The sequence below is a fragment of the Cimex lectularius genome, unplaced genomic scaffold, assembly GCF_000648675.2.
Source record: "Cimex lectularius strain Harlan isolate CLEC.00 unplaced genomic scaffold, Clec_2.1 scaffold47, whole genome shotgun sequence".
NCBI classification, from domain to species: domain Eukaryota; kingdom Metazoa; phylum Arthropoda; class Insecta; order Hemiptera; family Cimicidae; genus Cimex; species Cimex lectularius.
Window position 1 is genome coordinate 780,077 of NW_019392686.1, and position 14,105 is coordinate 794,181.

Below are 14,105 nucleotides of genomic sequence, written 5' to 3' on the forward strand. Positions count from 1 at the left end.
ATGTTTTTGTTGATTAATTCCCCAGTATCACATACTACATATAGCAAATGATTACATAATATTCTTTAGTTTTTTAAAAATCCTGTTGATTTATTTATGACCCGAACGCCCAAAGGACAAAATATCATCACACTGACCTAGTTATATAAATCACAGAATTATTATAATTATTGCGTACATCACTTGATGTGTAGACACGTGTCAGATCGTAATTATGGTTTTTGGGTCGACCAATGTTTTTTTTCTGCGTATTTTAGAAAGGTCGGGCCCATGAATCTTAACTAAAATTATAAACGGTCGGAAATTCTTTTAAGCGAAAATCGGTTTTTAATTTTACTACTGAACGTTGAATAGTAGAGATCAAAAATTTTTAATTTTTTAAGTTGTGCAGGTTAAAGCATCAAATATCATCACAGTTCCATTGTCGGTTAAATATGAATGAATATTTCGGTAAATATGTTTTTTCAGAGCTTATATGTCTCTTTTGACTCGATTCATAAATTGTTCATCCAGTTGTTAATGTTGTGTTAGAGGATAATGTCGGTGGGTTAAATACGACAAATTGTAAGTACGTATAATGAGATTGACATAACATTTACTAAAGTATGGTGATGAAGTAGTCGATATTTCACCATCTACGTTTTCAAATTTCATATTCAGGCTTATAAATATTTTTTTTCTGTATTCGAACCCGGGACCTTTACCTTAAAATTATGAGAGCCGTGTCAACCACCGACGCCCCTATTAGTAAAATTAACTAGTTGCCAACGAAACAAATGCTAATACATATTGGTAAAAAATCATTGTCGCGCGTAGACAAATCCTTATTATGACATAGATAAATATATTTATTTTGATTTGACTCTCAACACGACACACAAGGATGGCACAATTACACAGAAGACAAACACTTTGAGCCCTGAAGATGATCTCAATAAAAGATCGAAACGTTGGCACGATAAAGAAAATGTTTTTCTGAAACCCACATCACACCCGACCGCATCTCACGATATCTGAATAACTTTATTTTGATTCAGCGTATGAGTTATTTGAGTTTACAAATAGGTAGAATTATCGAAAAGATGACCTAACTCTTCCAGATTTCTAAAAAAGTCACACTGCGTTTACAATAAAATGTTTGACTTTTCGACATAAAAAATTTCACACAGTCTATCAGGGAAAAACACTTACAGGAATATGCACTTACCAGATTTTGCAAAAATTTTACTTATCCAGTTTTCAGTAAAAAATGTAGTGATCGAACAGCAGGTGTTGAATCTAAAAGTGGGTCGGTGATGTGATCAAATGGTCATGTTCTAGAAATATCCATTTTCCACCGAGGTTGCAGAATAAAAACCTACCTAACCGTTTGTTTATGGGCTACTGAAACTGTATGTCCAAGAATACAAACAAAATGACAGACGTAACAGGCCGTTTGTCCAAAAAAGTTTCTATCTCAGAAATAGTTTTCTTTTAAGATTTGTCTTAGCTTCCTTGTCATTTAAATAAAAAATATATGAAAGTATGAAACCTGAGGTTACTGCTGATGATACGTCAAGTCACGACACTTATCATGAACGAATGTTTTATGTACATGATAAATATATACAGAAAAACCTTTAATCTTGAATGAAAAAATAAGGGATAAGGACAATTTGAAAGAATAGAAAAAAAAGTTACTTGGCAAACACTCGAGGTATACATACATTCCCGTCGTAAGGACTTAAAAACCAAGTACTGGATGAGTAGATCTCTTCTACTGTCAATTCATAATTCATATGTTTGAAACCATAAGTTTCAATATTGTAAGTTGCGACATTTTTTAACTTGGTGAATCATTGATGTTAGTTTCCAAATTGTGATGAAGTGAACCTCGAGGGTTTGATGAGTCAACTGAGTTTTCCTTTCATCTTTCAAATTAGGATTATACCTGATTTTTTCGATACAAGAATATCATATTGAAGGCTGATATCAATTTTATCCAGAAGCTGTATTATAACAAGATAAAGTATAACAATTAATTAAGGTTTTTAGTTGAGATGAAAAAAAGTTAATGGCACGAGCGGGATTCGAACCCACGACCTTCGGCTAGATACGGCAAAAGGAGGGAAAACTCATAAGGTGGGGTTGAGATGGGGAGTTGATGTCCGAGCGGATCGAGGTCACGATAGCTCAGGTGGTAGAGCAGCGGCGTATCTAGCCGAAGGTCGTGGGTTCGAATCCCGCTCGTGCCATTAACTTTTTTCATCTCAACTAAAAACCTTAATTAATTGTAATGTTTAATTGGTCAAGCGGACCACGAAATTAGTGAATTTAATAAAGTATAACTTTTAACCATTTTTACGTTCATCTTTAAGGTTGTTATTTTGGACTTGAAAGGAAAATATTGGGGGGGGGGGGCTAGATACAACAATATTCCATATAAAACTCGAGATTAATCTTTCGAAATGTTGCCTTATGTTTTATGTAACCTATTTAAAATTTGGCAAAAATTATTATTTGATGGTCGTGAGATGCTCTCTGGTGTGACGTATGTTTTAGAAAAACATTTTCTTTATCGTGCCAACGTTTCGATCTTTATTGAGATCATCTTCAGGGCCCAAAGTGTTTGTTTTCTTTGTAGATGTGTCATTCTTGTCTGTAAGGCACTCTCAACGCGACAGACAAGAATGACATATCTACACGGAAAACAAACACTTTGAGCCCTGAAGATGATCTCAATAAAGATCAAAACGTTGGCATGATAAAGAAGATGTTTCTCTAAACCAACGTCACACCAGACCACATCTCATGACCTCCAAATAATCATCAAGTAACGGTCGCTAAACAACACACATTTGGCAAAAAGTTAACTTTTTCACATGCCATTTCTAATGTTTTGTTTGTAATATTCTAATTCGAATAATACCATAGTAGGTCCGCAAAGCCGTTCAATAAATAAAATTATAATCGCTCATGAAACCGGTCCGAAAAACATCCAGTTCTAATTGAGACGATTGAAATGACAGAGATTTTCTTCAATAAATCTTAGGAAGGATGTGGGTGTCGCAGGATGAAATTCCGGTTGTGAATCTCAAAAAGACTGGGAGTGGCTGCGACAATGTACTATTATTTCTGCGATTGCATACAAACTTTCATTTATTAAAAACGTTTTAAATTTAAAATGACAACAAAGTTTTCTTTTTTGTCTTCTTGGCCAATCGAATTACAAGATGGATGTTTCTAACATAAAAAAATAGTTCTTTACGCATTATAAATATTTAAATAAAAATCAGCAGATCCGAATAAAACGATTTTTCGTAGTATCTCAAAACATTGCAGTTAAAACAATGGCTTATCCGTTTGTCTTGGCTTACCCCATGAGAAGAAACGTTTTTACAACGAGTAAAAGCGAATTTTATTAAGCTTCATTGATATGTCCATCGCGTCCATTTTATCAAAAGGCAATTTCTATCAACATGAAGTTCACCGTGTGGGGTCCCTGAAGAGTATGATGGTGAGTGCTGATTTGAACCCACTTTGGTGCCAATTCCTACCATTTCATATATTCAATTGACACACACACGCCGTATGCCTTTATCAGGGGTGTCTTATAAGCGTTTCACGTTTCAGCCCAATTGTAATTTATCAGACGTACCGGGCGGTGTTTGTCGTTGTCGTACTAATAAAAGTTTGGAACTATTGGAAGAGCGCTTCTTTTAAATCGGTCAATTGACAGACAGATATTGGATTTTTCAAATTGACAAGCTTTGTTATGAAATCAACAAAACCAAATGTAATTATCTCAAATGGAGGAATCGGTAGCCGCAACGGTTTAGGCGTTGACGCGGCGCTCATCACAGTAAGGTAAAGGTCCCGGGTTCAAATCCAGCGGCCCTGCATTCGAACCAGACATACTTACAAATGGGCTTTTTTTTTCAAAAACACCCACACCTGGGCGTTGAACTGTTGCGAACCCTCATAAGAAAAAAAACTATCTCAAATGCTTTCTTACATAAAAGTTTTCGGATAGTTTTAGGCTTTCGCTGAGCTACTTCCAAAGCGTCCTGTTTATCGAGTTTATTTCAGGAAATTGGTCCGAAAATTTTATTTACGTACCACGAGTAAGTATTTCACTATCAATTAAAATGGTAAATAAATAAATGATTATTGGTTGGAGAAGAAGAGGTCGTTTATCCGAAAAACTCTATCCAGATAATTTTTTTACGAATAACTTGAGAACGCTTGCTCCAAACTAAAAACTGTTCGCACTGTTTAAATTTCGTGTCAAAACCTTTTAAAATATACATTTTGGGGGCCACGGTAGCCGAGTGGTTAGCGTGAGAGACTATCGGCTCGTAGACCCCGCGGTCATTGGTTCGATTCCCGCCGTTGCCTCTGGACTTTTTTTCACTATACCCTTTCCCCTCAAAACGAATACGCATAATAACATTGTCATTGGCTAATATGCAAAGAACATAAAGCCATTAAAGTTTAAAAAAAAAATATATATATATATATACATTTTTACATTTGAAATAGTTGAGTTTCTATCCATATTCCATTATTTTACAGACTTAGATCAAAACCTTTTATTTTATGAGAAACTATACAAAAAATAAAAATTTTGGTGCCTCGAGATTTTCTAAAAAAGCGCCTCAATAAAAACGTTTAGGGGTGAATAGAATGTTTTCCCCCGTGTTCACTCTAGAAGTAATCTAAACACTGTGAAAATAGTATGGCAAATCTTAGAATAAATAAAAATTAATAGAAGTATTTCACTTCATTTGATAAAATGTATGTTTAAAGAATTAATGTTTGGTAAAGTGTGTACAAATATGTATGTATAAAACTTTTTTTTTTAATTAACAAGTTTTCTACATTTAAAAATGTGTCGTTTTTCGACTCAAGGTTTGTGATTCCAGAAGAAAAGCACGCAGTTAAAAACACGCCAACAAAATAATGAACTATTAAATAAGAGGAGGTTTATGGTACGACTGAGGTCATCGCCGGCCCACTGCGTGTTTTCCTCCTTTTTCTGGCCTTTAAAGCGTATTTTGTTTTCAACTGCGTTTGAACGTCTCGATCTGGTTACCGAGTCACTGCTTTTAAATGTACACTACATCCATATCATAAAATGCTAGCCTCTCGTTTGTACCTCAGGTTGACAATTACATAATTTACACAGAACATTGCACATAATTGACAACTAAAACGTATATGGATTAATATTTAATAAGTAAAAGAAGTATCATTTTACTAAACATCTCCTCGTGGCCACTTCATAAGTCGCTGAGAATCCAAGCCTGATTAGACATTTGAAAAATGGCAAAAAGAGGAAAGGTTCGAACAGTTGTAGGTTGAGATTGAGAGTTGGTGTCCAAGAGGATCGAAGTCACAATAGCTCAAGTGGTGGAGTAGCAGCGTATTTAGCGGAAGGTCGTGGGTTCGAATCCCGCTCGGGACACTGACTTTTTTATCTCAACCAAGACCTTACATAAAAAGAATAATTAATGGAAAGAAGTAACTTGGTCAATTGATTACTAAAACGTAAATGGATTACATATAATATACAACACAACAAACCTAGAAGTCTGGTCACACACTCACCCCAGGGTACTCAATATTCCTCGGAGCGGAGCTAAACGACCTCATGAATGATTGAATATACGATAGAAATGATAAATGGTGGAGTGAGTGTGGTGTTCAATCCTTTTTAAAAAGATAGTTCCTACTCACAGTAAGTTGTTTAGCACGATCCGGATTTCGAGCCTTTTAGCTCATCATCAGGTTGTACAAGTCCTTCATTCTGATGATGAGCTAAAAGGCTCGAAATCCGGATCGTTGCAAAACAACTTACTGTGAGTAGGAACTATCTTTTTAAAACAGGATTGAAATATACGATGTTATGTTGTTCTGTTCTTCATTTAGTTTATACCTACATGGAGAAAACTACGGACTGGAGATGTCTTTTCTCATCTTTATAGTATTTTAATCAGTAGTATTCAGCTCTGGATGTAATAAAAAAAACTTTTTAATTTTTTTTAATAAGTAAGCTTTTTGCATTGTATACATGTAAGTACTCTGTATACAATGTTGTGGGTCTGTGTGACTGAGGAATATCGAGTGCTCCATCGCTATTCCAGTGCATTGGGGGCTGATAGGACTCCATTGTCCATTGAAAATTTCTTGTACCACATAAAAAAATTTTAAAAATTAAAAAAATAGTTTTTCATTACATCAAAATGTGTGGTGATTAGTGACCGTTAGTCGATAATTATTCCGAAATCGTGAAATTACATCAAAATCTGAATTCAATGCATTATAAACATATTAAACTTCGGAATAGGTAACCCGACAAAACTCATGCCCAAGGACTGCCTTTATATCGGGTGCCATGCCTACTCGCACCCTGTACGGAGGCAAAGAGTGGCACTCCGCGGCAATGTGTGTATGTGCGGAGTTTGCCCACGTATTAATTATTCTGTGAACATTTGTAGCTTATTCGTATGTATTTCAAAAATTTGTCCACTTACACGAAATTAAGCAAAATGGTATTATGCCAACTGATTATAGGGTGAAAATTATTTTAAGAAACTTCGCATTTTAATTTGATATTGTGCAAGAAAGAGAAAACATGGAAAGGGACATTAATTAATATTGAATCATCTTAAGTATTCACCATATGAGCTGCAAGCCGTTCCCAAAATGGAAGGCGTTAATGGTCTTAGCAAACGTTTTCTCGTGTAGTTTACGTTCCTTTAAACAAATTTTATTAATGGCCTCTGTCTGATAATTAAACGGAGTAGACCAAGAAGAACATACTGAAAGACACTGGGTACCCCGATCATATTTTTCTTTAATGGCTAAAAAGGAAGGGCGATATTTTCCAAGATTCTGCTTGTTTTGATCTTGAAATACAAGCCTGTATGAATATTATTCAGTTTCTGATGATGTTACATACAAAAAAGTAAAATCTAGTTAGAACAGCGTACAAGTGTAAAATTCTATTAAAAAAATATTTAAAAAAAAATATATATATGAAGAGTGGAAGTTCCAAATGTTCTAAGTGCCTTCTGTTATTTTTTTCAGGAAAGTAATAAAACTGCGTAAGTCAAATGGTAACTAAAAACTTTATTGAAATGTATTTTATGGGTAATATATTAATATACATTATATAAAAAAATAAGAAATTGAATAAACGTTCTTGTACCGTGGTACATAGAACTCTTTAAATGAAAACTTTATTGATACATGAACATGGTAAACCTTAATAATTTAATAGATGAAACTAACATATTCAGTTAACGATAAATTAACGTTTTGATAATAGTTGTTAGCAGTTTCTGGCAGAAAATCTCACTTGGCAGAGAAAACTTTATTTTTGCAATTGGACAGAAATGGCTTTTGAATCAATGACATACAAACATTTTTAATGTCATCAGGTTTAGCCCCTTTTTTGGTACATTAACACGTTTCCACAAATCTGTGTCATTGAATGTGGACTTACTCCGGATAAAACCTGGGTTTGGAAACTTTTATCATAGTAGTTTTTGTAGTTCGAACATTTACTTTTAATATAGGGTCAGAGGCGTGTTTTAAGTCTAGAAAGTACGAATGTTCAATGTTAACTATGGAATACGGTTCCCCTAAAACATTAGCTGATGCCAGAACATTTTTTAAATCTGTCGGAGTGTAACATTTGGAAACCCTATTCCTCTTTTCAATAATGGCGAAGTCGCGATCACATCAAAAAATACTATGACGCTTATTAGCAATTTCTTACCAATCTCTTCAAAATATCCAAATTGTGCCAAAAACGTCATTAAAAAAATAAGGGTGCGGTTTTTATGTTGGCCTCTCAATTATCTGACCACATAACCAATTTCTTTTTGCCAAAAATGTCATATGAATTCACTAGACGTAAAATACAGGATCCAACTTCTGATTCTCCAACTGGCTGATACGCCATGGCACAAATCGTATGTCCCGTACTTAGGCCAGTGCCATCTGTGACGAACGCAACAAACCACTTTTAAAGAGGTTTGGCACTTAGAACATTATTAGGGTTATTGTGCGATGGCACATAGAACATGTTAACAAAAAAAATCTGTTTTGAGGAATACATATTTATAAATTTATATATGTCTACTTAAGTTTCATATATCTTTAATTAATGAACATTTTTCTTATAGCCCCATACGGTATCTGCTATTTCTTTTGCAAATTGCAACGTAAGCGTTCTTAATAACAAATTAAATGAGTTTTGATGATTCTCCTTTATTAGAATTAATTGGTCCTTATTGGCTTTCCACTCGACCAAAAGTGTTGATCGATGAGTTTAAGAAAGTCGAAAGGTCGAAGATCAAAATCTCCTCCTTCAGATGCTAAAAGACATCGGTCGGCCCGAGGGATATCGTTGCAATTGAAAGACGAAAATTTTAATTTTTCCTCCAATAGAATTTATAATTTATGACCAATATAAGATTACTGAAGCAATCCTAAATGCAAAAATTGATTTATGTTAATGAAGTTTAACCCGACACGCAAGCTTTAAAAAAATAGCTTTTGTTATAAGCTGCTGAAATTAGGTGTGGCCCGAAGTTCGAAAGGGTCAGGCACCCAGAAATCCTTTAAAAACATAAACAGTTTCTATAATATCAAATGCAGATGAACGCTGCTTCAGAGAGTACAACTCATACTTTGATTTAGACACAAGCGGTGCCCCTCAAGGAAAAATTCATGATATCACGTATACAGTATTATCATGTAAATTAGTTATATACTGGTTTTGGTTTTTACTTAAAGGTTTTTATGATGCATCTCAATAGTTTTCTTCAACCTACAAGGACTACAATTTCGTTTCGTCATTCATACTCTAACCAACCTAACTGTTGGGTTGTCCGGAAAATAATGCAGGATTTTAAGTTTTCATTAAAAAAAATCTATATAAAATATTCTGTTTACGTTTACAGGATTACTCATTTGTATGAATGTCAACACTTATTAATCCTCTTCCAAATGATATTGTTTGTTTACCTCTGTAGCATTCCGCTACTTGGAAATAATTCAGTCATCCTTATAATGTCAAAGCGAGAATTTCGTACGATTTTCTTTTACGAGTTTAAACTCGGCCGAAGCGGAGCCCAAACGGCTAGAAACATTAACCAAGTCTGGGGCGAGGGTTGTGTTAATGAGTGCACTGTGCAAAGGTGGTTTAAAAAATTTCGGGAGGGAGATTTCAGCCTTGAAGATGAAGAAGGTCGTGGAAGGCCTTCCTCTCTTAATGATGATGTTCTGCGATCAGTGGTGGAAGAAAACCCCAAAACAACTGTTCGAGAACTTGCAGAGCAACTCAAAGTCAGTAAAACGACCGTCGCTGACCACATTTTCCAAAGCCCCCAACTCATCAAAAAAAGGTAATGGTTACGGTATGGTGGGCTTCATTTGGTTTAATACACTACAGCTTCTTAAATCCTGGCGAAACCATCAATGCTGAATCATACTGTAACCAAATTAATACCATGCATCAGAAATTGGCAGTAATGAAGCCCTCTTTGGTCAATCGGAAAGGGCCCATTTTGTTGCATGACAACGCTCGACCACATGTGTCACGTGTAACGTCACAAAAATTATTGGAGCTTGGCTATGAAACTTTGCCTCACCCACCCTACTCTCCGGACCTCTCGCCTACTGACTACCATTTTTTTAGACACCTGGACCACTACTTACAACACATAATATTCAAAAATCAAACGGAACTGGAAAATGCATTTATTGACTTTATCAATTCTAAAAATTCTGAATTCTACTCAGACGGAATTAATAAGTTACCAACACGTTGGGAGAAATGTATTGAGAGTATGGGAAATTATTTTGATTAAAGAACATTGCTTTAAAGTAACTAGTTTCTTTTTTTTTGTTTAATACCAAAATCCTGCATTATTTTCCGGACAACCCAATACTATCACCCATGTACGAAATATTTTTTCGTGAAACTTGATAGGTTGATTGCATTTACGTTTTAATTAATAGCAAATACTGTTTTATGACTCAAAAGTGCATTTTTGTAGGGTTTTATACCGTGACTCTACACTGGGTCAACCGTATGCAGCAAAAGATCTGTCCCTTAGGGCCCACATCTAGGGATGACAATGATGATCATATATATCTATTATATATATAATATTATATATATATTATATATATATATAGCGAGTATAATTTTTATCGATATATTTGAGTGTGAATACTTGAAATATATCGATATATTCGTTCTTTATTAACGAACAAAATTAATTTACAAAAACGTGACTATACATTTCTCTTATTTATTATTGGATAAATAATTTAAAAAATATCCTTGTCAGGATTAGAGACTGCCGTCTAGCTTAAGACATCGCAATATTTATATAATTTTAATTGTGTCCAATGGTCCGGGGGTAAACATAACTTACCATTCTGCCTTCTGGTCGGCATCGGTTTCTGTACGTTTCTGCGGACCATTTGAAAATAGGTTTTTATGATGGCACCTTCCTCTGGAACAAGTCAAAAAAACGTTTGGAAAATGTTAGTTTTAATACACGGGAAAAAAGGAAAACAAGTGGCAACTTGTAAAACATGCTCGAAAATTTCTATCTTTCAATTAATTAAGGTTTTTAGTTGGGATAAAAATGGCAAAAAGGAGGGAAAATTCAAAAGGTGCGGTTGAGATGGGAAGTTGGTGTCCGAGCGGATCGACGTCACGATAGCTCAAGTGGTAGAACAGCGGCGAATCTAGCCGAAGATCGTGGGTTCGAATCCAGCTCGTGCCATTGACTTTTTATCTCAACTAAAAACCTTAATTAATTGAAAGATATTAATTGGTCAAGCGGACCACGAAAACTAGTGAACTTAATTTTTATAACTAGTACTATAAAATACTAGTCAGAGTAGTATAAAATAGTCATAATGTACCTAAAATGAAATATATCGATATATTTTGTCACGATATATCGGTGAAGCCAATATATAGTTTTCGATATATCGATATATAGATTAAAGATTGCCATCCCTACCCATAACGCACCACAATCAGCGCTCGCCGATTTCTCAACGCAAAAAATTTTCAGAACAAATAAATAAAGTAAAAAGAAGTTTTGAAAATGATCTCCGACTGGCGGGATCTCATCCCATTTTGCTTAATTTAGTTAGTAATATTTGCTAACCAATGCTAAGTTCAACAACACCGCGATTTCTTAAGGCTTTGCAATTTTTACCAAAGACCCTAAAAGTTTCAGCACATCAATTTTTTAAACTTATTAAGCACGTTAAAATTACAATCTATCACCTTTTAACAATTTCCTCGATCCTGTTCACGCCATAAATAATACGCACTCTACCCGGAGAAATACGGTTGTATCCCGACTTAATTACAAAATTGATTTATGTCACCATATTATGTTCCCAGACTCGATCTCAATGCATGTGCATTTATTTGGCGCAGGTCAATGGGGTTAAGAGGCACGAATTAATATTATAATTTCAATAAGGGTTCGCCGAGTCGAATGCATCATTTCGCAGGGGACACAGGGGCCAGGTTATTAACTTATCCATGACCTCTATCGTCTATTTCTCGCTAGTATTGATAATTGAATAGAAACGACTAATAGAAAGAGAAACTCTGAGAATAACTGAAATGCCACAGCTAAAGTATTTCTTAAAATTTGCTCCAAGGTTTATATTACAGTCATAAGTAATACACAATTTTAAAAAATAAATATACCTGGACTCTGCCATAAATAAATATATATTTCCACCCCATTTTGAGAGGGATGTAGTCAAAATGGTTTTCAAACTGTAGTAATAACAATAATTTTATTTTAATCCCCTCATGGGTACAACATATTTAAACATATTTAAAACCATTTTGACGACATCACCCTCAAAATGGTGTAGAAATATATATGCATCTACGGCATAGTCCAGGTATATATTTTTTTAAAATTGTAAATTACTTATGTGTATATCTTCCGATGGCAATTGTATCATGAGATTTTCCATGTTTAGGTTCTGATGATGGGCGCCAGAAACATCCATATTATAGACAAAATTTAATAAAATATTTCAACCACGGAGAACTTGGGATTTTTCAACCTTTGGATAAGAATTGCTACGAATCGTGGATTTAAAGAAAAAGATGAAAACTAACGATAGTCTAACCAGTTACAAGCATTTAAAATTAATCTCGGAGTGGACGATGATATCCTTAACGTTGATAACTTTACTGGATCCGCCTATTCTCGCTGTCTCGTGTTTCGTTTACAACAGTTCCTCCCATCGATATTAAATGCGTATAAAATTCAGAGGTTAATTTTTTGGGAAAATTTTTGTACTGCCCACCCTTACCCTGTATTACACATTATGATATAGGTATATAGAAACTACTGCTGACCTGATTTCTTTTATTTTATTTCATTTATATGGTCCTTAAATTCAGAAAATTTGTTCGAGACAATTGTTCTTTAACTCTCGTTTTAATTGATCTACAGCTTATTTCTATATGTATAATATAGCAATACATGTAAGTTTGTAAACGTCGCTTGTTGACAAGTTTTCTACCTTGTCTTTAGGTTTTGAAATGTGGTTTCTAAGTGAATAGGCACCTTCTACAGATAGACTGAAACCTTCTTCTTCAAAATTCTTGTTTAAGAATTTTGCCTACATTTTCTGATATTTCCCCAATGTAAGGGAAGCAACGGAAGCCTAATGATTCATTTGTGGTGGGTTGTTTGAGTTTGATTGTTGCTTCTTTTCAAGTTAATTTTTTTTATTCATTGTACTACCAACATATAAATAAATCCATTAGATTTCGTGGTCCGATTGACCAAATAACCTCTTTCAATTAATTAATCTTTATGTGAGGTATTGGTTCAGATTAAAAAGTCAGTGTCACGAGCGGGATTCGAACCCACGACCTTCGGCTAAATACGCCGCTGCTGTACCACTTGAGCTATCACGACTTCGATCCACTCGGACCCCAACTTCCCATCTCAACCCAACCTTTCGAAATTTCCCTCCTTTATGCCATTTTTCATCTCAACCAATACCTTACATAAAGTTTAATTAATTGAAAGAGGTTATTTGGTCAATCGGACCACGAAATCTAATGGATTTAATAAGCAAAATGAAGTATATTTTCTCTAAAGCTTTCCGTGGCCATTTCATTTGTCGCCGAGAATTGAATTGATTACACGACATTTCAAAAATGGCAAAAAGGAGGGAACATTTAAAAGGTGGGGTTGAGATGGAAAGTTAGTGTCCGAGTGGATCGAAGTCACTAATAGCTCAAGTGGGTAGAGCAGCGGCGTACTTAGCCGAGGGTCGTGGGTTCGAATCCCGCTCGTGACACTGCCTTTTTTATCTCAACCTATACCTTACATAAAGATTAATCTATAGATAAATATTTCTTGATTGTTTGTAGCCATGTTTTTAATTGTTTCTAATTATTTTTTATAATTAGCGAGAGTTAATGGGAGACAAACGGTCTATATAATGAATCCAGCAGCTTTATTGGTCCAGGTATTAGAAGGATCTGCAAGTATAACGTGTCTGTATTGTGGTTTTTCTATATACGTTTAAATAGGGTATATATTTTAGACAGTCAAAAAAGTTTTAAAAAGCTGTAAGCCTAAAAAGTTTAAACTACCATCTTTTTTTAAATTTCCAATGTAAAATTTATAGTGAGGTGTAAAGAATAAATTAATTGGATGAATCCTTTTAGATCATCTAAGGGTCCCCGATCATACACATAAAAAATGATCTATATATAGAATCCAAAAAAAATATTAATATGTTATTTGTTTGCAATAGAATTTTTTTCTAAATTATCATGCTTATTTCAGCACAGAATGTGGAGAATGGAGACCCGTTAGTGTGTTCAACATCAACATCTCCTCACCATTCACAGACCAACCAGAACACCAGCATTTAAATGATTGTAAGTTAATTGTAAAAATGTAAGTTAAACATCTCTTAGTACATACCAGTTACGTGTGTTGACTAAACGAGAGTCTTTTTAAAAAGAACTTTATTAGTTAAACACAAGTTATAATTTGAGAAGAACCTTTCCTGTTCACGGATATGAT